This window comes from Mustela erminea, chromosome 4 (assembly GCF_009829155.1).
Source record: "Mustela erminea isolate mMusErm1 chromosome 4, mMusErm1.Pri, whole genome shotgun sequence".
NCBI lineage: Eukaryota > Metazoa > Chordata > Mammalia > Carnivora > Mustelidae > Mustela > Mustela erminea.
The window spans coordinates 2,751,234-2,757,478 of NC_045617.1; positions in this window are offsets into that span (position 1 = coordinate 2,751,234).

Below are 6,245 nucleotides of genomic sequence, written 5' to 3' on the forward strand. Positions count from 1 at the left end.
AGTGGCCATGGGGAGTGACAGGTTTGGAGGCTGGAGGACTAGACGTTGGCGGTGGCTGGATTCATCCAGGCGAGTGATCCCTGAGCGAATGTGGCCCAGTGGGGAGGGGGCGGGGCTCGCATGCCAGGGGGTGCAGAAGGGACAAGAGTGGTCCCAGCTGCGGGGGAGGGGGATGAGGAAGCCAGAGTCAACGTGTCGCTGAGGGTGCTGGTGCCTGAAGGGAGGGCACGCACGTGTGGGTCAGCTGGGACCCTGCTGCTTTTCGGAAGTCCAGGAGACGCCCGAGGAGAGTTCCTACCCTGTGACCGTGACACAGTGAGGAGGGACAGAGTCGGGGGGTGCCAGGAGGCTTGAGCATGGGAGGACCGTCTGGACAGAATGTGCTGGAGTGTCAGGGGAGAAACCCAAGGACGGCGACAGGGAGGACCGTGAGAAGACGAAGGGAACAGGAGTCACGGGAGAGAGTGGGGGGTTGGCAGGGGGTGTCAGGTGCGCCGGCGAGATGCAGACCGGCAGGCGTCTGGAGGGTTCGCTACACGCGGATCGCCGGTGTTCTGGCGCGGGCTTCGGCGGGCGGCCGGGCGGGCACGAGCCCGTGGAGACGGGGAGCCGTGCGGGCGGGAGCAGTGTCCGGGGAGCCCTCCAGGATGGCAGCATCTCCATGGGAAAGGGGGTGCAGGTCGGCCATGGGGCGCACCAGACTGCGGCGTGCGTTTGTTTGGTTTCCTCCATGGAAGAGACCTGAGCATGTTTACGGGGGTGAAAAGATACGGGGTGAGGATGGGGATGGAGCCTACGGGGGGTCAGAGGGAGGGTCAGTACTGCAGCGGGAACGGAGGGCTGGCTAGGAGGGGAGCGATCCCAGGGAGCGGGTGTGGAGGAGGGCGCAGGTGCCAGAGCAGGTGACGGCAGGCTCGGTGTCGCGGAGCCTCTTCCCCAGGACGGGTGTGGAGTCACATTATCAAGCCGAGGGCGTGCGGTCAGCACTCTTGCGGGGAGAGAGGACGCTCGAACTGGCCTGTGCGTAGAGTGGATTGGGGACCGAGAAGCCTCGCTGGGCAGCAGGTGCTCTAGTCTGGCCGGATACCCCTGACCGGCAGTTGTGGCACCCCTGCTGTCCCGGGGACCGTGGCGGGTGGAGTGACCCGGGTCGGACTGCCCCGCAAGGATCAGCGAGGGATAACGGGACTGAGGGTGGGAAGAGAGCAGTGAAACAAGGGGTCCTGGAGGGAGTCCAGGCGGCTGAGCGGGAGGACGGGAGGAGCCTGACGTGAGTGTGGGCGCGCTGGCGGGGCGCCGAGGGCCGGCGCGGGAAGGGCCGCCACAGAGCAGAAGCCGTAGCAGGTGTGGTCCGGGAATGGACACCTGGTGTGGGGTCAGACAGCAGGTGACCAGATGCCGGACAGGTGATCGGGGAGGGGGCTACTGGAGTCCAGGGGAAAGAGGCAAGTCGGGATGGCCTCCGTGTAGACGTAGAGCAGACCTGGAGCAGGTGCCGAAGGCCTAGCACCTGGGATGGGCCGCTGAGGCCAGCGGGAGACAGAGACCTCACACGGGAACGGGGCCTCGGCCTTGGCCTGAGCGAACATCGGCGTGAGCTTGCTGCGTGGACAGGGAGCCGCTGGCCCGTGGAGGCCCCACCCAGCCAGTTTTCGTGGATGGCCAGACACACGAGGCTCCCCTTAACCACGGCAATGTGGTACGGACCCACGGACGCCGTCATGGGCTGGGGTCTGACGCATCCGAGACGGGCAGGCCCCAAACGAACAAAACCCTCGCAGCCGGTAGTAACATCCCGGGTAGCAAACCCGCTGCTGAACACGCCTCACAGAACGCAGGCCTGCAGGTCAGTGGCTGGTGTGTCAGAAGGAGCCCGCGCTCGGCCAGCGCCCCCCCAAGGTCTCGGCGGCCCACTCCACGCTGGGCGGTCCGGCGGCCAGTGTCCCCTCTGACCGCGTCGGCCGTCCTGCTGCTCGGCGGCCGGGCTCTCCCCGCCATCCATGGGCCTGACCCCACGGCCAGCGGTCCCACGAGCTGACGGGTGGCCCGCGGTTGTCTTCCCGGGAGGTCCTCGTGTTCACTTTTCCCCGGAACTGAATAGTTCCCACCTCCCCTTCCTCGGGTGAGTGGCTTTCACAGCACCAACTCTCAGGTCAAAATTTGACCCAGGATATTCTATGATTTTTAAAATAGTTTCCCCCGTGAAATCAACAAAAATGCCTGCATTTCAGAGATGGGGTTACACCAGCTTCCCGGGGCTGCCGTAATCAAGTCCCACGGTCGAGGGGGCTTCAACAACAGGCATGTCCCGTCTCACTGTTCTGGGGCCACACGTCAGGGGCCGGGTGTGGACAGGCTGCTTCCTTCGGGGGCGGATCTGTTCCAGGCCCCTGGCCGGCTTCTGGGGGTCTGCTGGCACCTGTGCTGCCCCTGGGCTCTGGCACCTTTGCCCCGATCTCTGCCTCCTCTCCACGTGGAGTCCCCGCGCGTGTCTGTGTCCGAACCTCCCCGTTTCTCAGACGCCTGTGATGTCGAGGAGAGGCCCACGCTGCTCTCGTCTTAACTAAGCAGAAGGAGGGGGAGGGGCAGAGGGAGAAGCAGGTTCCCTGCAGAGCAGGGAGCACCATGTGGGTCTCGACCCCAGGACCCTGAATCATGACCTGAGCCGAAGGCAGACGCTTCACCTTCGGAGCCGCGCAGGGGCCAGAACAGCGGCTTTCTCTACAGTGACTCCTCTCCTGCCACGGGAAGGAACAAATTCCTGACGCAGGTGTAGACACCGATCACCATCGAGAGCGTGACGCCAAGTGAAAGACAGCGGACGCGAGACGCCCTGTCGTCTGGTTCCACGCGTGGGAAGTGTCGGGAGCAGGAGGGTCTGCCGCATGCGTGGGCTAGGGCTGCCCCCGAAAGATGCGGCCGACGGGGGCTTGGCCGACAGACCTTCCTGCTCTCACCGTTCTGGAGGCAGAAGTCCCAGAGCAGGCCTGGGCAGCTCCGTTCCTTCTGGTGCCTCACTCCTTGCCGTGCAGACGGCCGTCTTCTCCTGGATCTCACAGCTTCTCTCTGAGTGTGCCCGTTCCTGGCGTCTCTGTCCACACCACCACTTGTAAGGGCAGCAGTCAGATCGATGTAGTGCCTGCCCTCAGGGTCTCGTAACCGAATCACCTCTTCAAACGCCCTGTTTCCGAATACGCCACATTCTGAGGAACGGGGGTCAAGACGTCAACATATAAACTGTGGGTGGGGGGGACACAATTCAGCCCCTAGCACTGGGAGAGACAGAAAGTGGCTTAGTGGTCGCCAGGGCCTCAGGGGAGGGGAAATCAGGAGGGGCGGCTAATGGGTTGGGGGCTTCCTTTGGGGCAATGAGAATGATCCAATTTGATTTTGGTGACTGTTGTGCTACTTGCAAATATACTAAAAAAAAAAAAAAGAAAGAAAGAAAAACCCCACTGAACTGTACCCTTTGAAATTATGTCTGTGAATTATGTATCTCAATAAAACTCAGGATTTTTCTGACCTCGGGAAAAGATTACAGCAGGCACCAGTGGGAGCAAGATGGGAGAAAGGGACAGAATCACAAAGCAAGTGTCTTCCTGCGGCTCGCCAGGCCCCCTTGGCTGGTTTCCCTGCCTTTGACGGCCGCCTGCTGGGGACACCCCCTGCCCCTGCCCAGCTGCGTCCACCCCCCACACCCTCTCCTTCCTGTTGCCAAGCTCCCAAATCCAGGAAGCAGGAAAGCCAAGAGAGGACCAAGGTCCTCGTGGTGGCCGTGGATGGGCCCTGGTGCAGCTCTCGGCTTCTGTGAGCGTGACAGAGCAGCCTGGGGCCGTGCGCGTGGAAAGACAGTGACTCCTGGTTTCCCATCGCTCCCTGGCTCATCGCCTTCCTCTTTTGTCAAAGTCACTGCTCCTGTTCTGGGCCGGAGCCATGGAGCCTGGGAAAGAGGGGCTGCGCACAGAGCCTGTCCCGGGCCTGGAGCACCCGCCACCCGGCTGGAGAGCACCCGCCGTGTCTCCCGTCTGCCCGGGTCAGCCTCTGAGCCATGAGTCGGCCCAGACGAACTTGGCACCACGACGTGCCCCCAGCCAGAGCCGTGAAGAAAGACACAAAGCAAAATACATCTTGGAGCAAAATTAGCCTGACCCCAAATTTGATACGCATTTTTAAATAGATTTTATTTATTTATTGACAGATCACAAGTAGGCAGAGAGAGAGAGAGAGGAGGAAGCAGGCTCCCTGCTAAGCTGAGAGCCCGATGCGGGGCTCGATCCCAGGACCCTGAGATCATGACCTGAGCCGAAGGCAGCGGCTTAACCCACGGAGCCACCCAGGTGCCCCACATTTTAACAAGATGTGTGACTTAGGATGTCACAAATCTTAATTGTAAAGGGTTTTTGTTGTTGTTAAAGATTTTATTTATTTATTTAAGAGGGAGGGAGAGAGAGAGAGAGAGAAAGAGAAAGAGGAGAGAGAGAGGAGAGGGGTCAGTAGGGAAGGAGCAGCAGACACCCGGCGGAGCAGGGAGCCAGACGTGGGACTCGACCCCTGGCCTCCGGGATCATGACCTGAGCCGAAGACAGTCACTTAACCAACTGAGCCACCCACGCACCCTTAAATGTAAAGGTCTTTTACTGATTTATTTTAATTCAAGTGTAATGGACACACGTGTTTCATGGGTACAACAGAGCGGTTCGAGTCGGACACATTACTCAGTGTCGTCGTAAGGACACTCAGTCCCCAGCACCTGTGCCCCCATCCCCCTAAACACCTCCCCTCTGGTGACCATCAGTGACCACCTCTACAGGTAAGAGTCTGTTTTGGGGGCATCTGAGGGGTTCAGTCGGTTGAGCGACCGACTCTTGGTTTCGGCTCAGGTCGTGTTCGCAGGGCTGCGGACGGAGCCCCAGGTCGGAGTCTGTGCTCGGCCGGGAACCTGCTTGAGATGATCTCCCTCTGCCCTCCTCTCCCCTAAAAATCCCCCACAACTCTGCTTTTGCTTCTTTTTTCTTCTTTCTTGGGTTTCTTACCCTGCACGCACGGGTGAGGTCCTGCGGGGTTGTTTCTCTCCGACTGCTCGCACTCAGCACCCGACACTCCAGCTCTACCCATTGCCGATGACAGTGTCACGTGGTTTGTGGAGAGTAAATCCCACCGTGTGTGTGTGCATTATGCGTACGAAAACTTCACACAGCTTTGGGGCTTCCTCGGTCACAAAAACGAAGGTGACAAACCGAGATCAGTATTAGGGAAACCTGTGGACTCCTCGGCCAGCAGGTTCCTTTCCTCCTGGTGGGGACGTGCCCGCAGGGGCGGTGAGCCGCGGCTCCCTGTCCTATGGCGCCCTCTAGGGGGGAAAGGGCAGCGGCGCGGGGCGGAGGGTCTCCAGGTGCCCACAGCAGGCAGCAGGTGGGATTGCCCGAAACCAGACGTGCCCCCACTGGCACCGCCAATTCAGCTCAGTCTGTACGAACGCTCTGGGGTCCTCTACATCCAGCCTTTGAATTGAAAGCTGAGAAACTTGAATCCAGAGGGAAAAAAGTGTGTCCAGCCCCCGGGCTTTGACACCAGGCCCCTGGAGGAGGGAGACTCCAGGTCCGTCCCCTGGCGACCCACTGAGCTGGCAGGACGGTAGCGCGGGGCGGGCAGGCCTCCAGAATTTGGTGGGGTGGGTTTGTAACCATCCCAAAGCTTTCTGTGCTCTTTATGGGGAAGGGCGGGGTCTGCCGCTGGGGTGTGTGGGTGTTGGTCCCACTGAAGGTACCTGCTGCAGAGAGCCAGCCAGCCAGCCAACCAGCCCCGCAAGGTGCAGGGAGGCTGGGGGCCGCGGCGGGAAGGCGAAGGTGGGAGTCTTGTTGGGAGAGGCGGTGACTGCTTGTGCGAGTGTCCGCAGCCGGGTTTGTGTCTTCACGATTTCTGCTTGTCGCTCTCAGTTCGTATGCTGTGCTGTGTGGCCCCGGCAGTGCTGGTTAACCTCTCTGTGCTGAGGTCAGCACCTGCGGGAATCAGGCAGAGACTCGTGCCTATGCCTTGGGCTGTATAAAACAGAGCTGATCCGCACCGGCCTGCTGGCTCCCACAGAAAGAAGGCCGACGAAGCCGGTGATGATGATGGTGTCGGAGCCGGTGTCGCCAGGGCTGAGGGACCCGTCAGAGGGAATCACACGCACGGGAGTCAGGGCCACGCGCACGGGAGTCGGGGCCACTCGCCTCTGTCCTCACCTGGAGCAGGTGTGGAGAAGC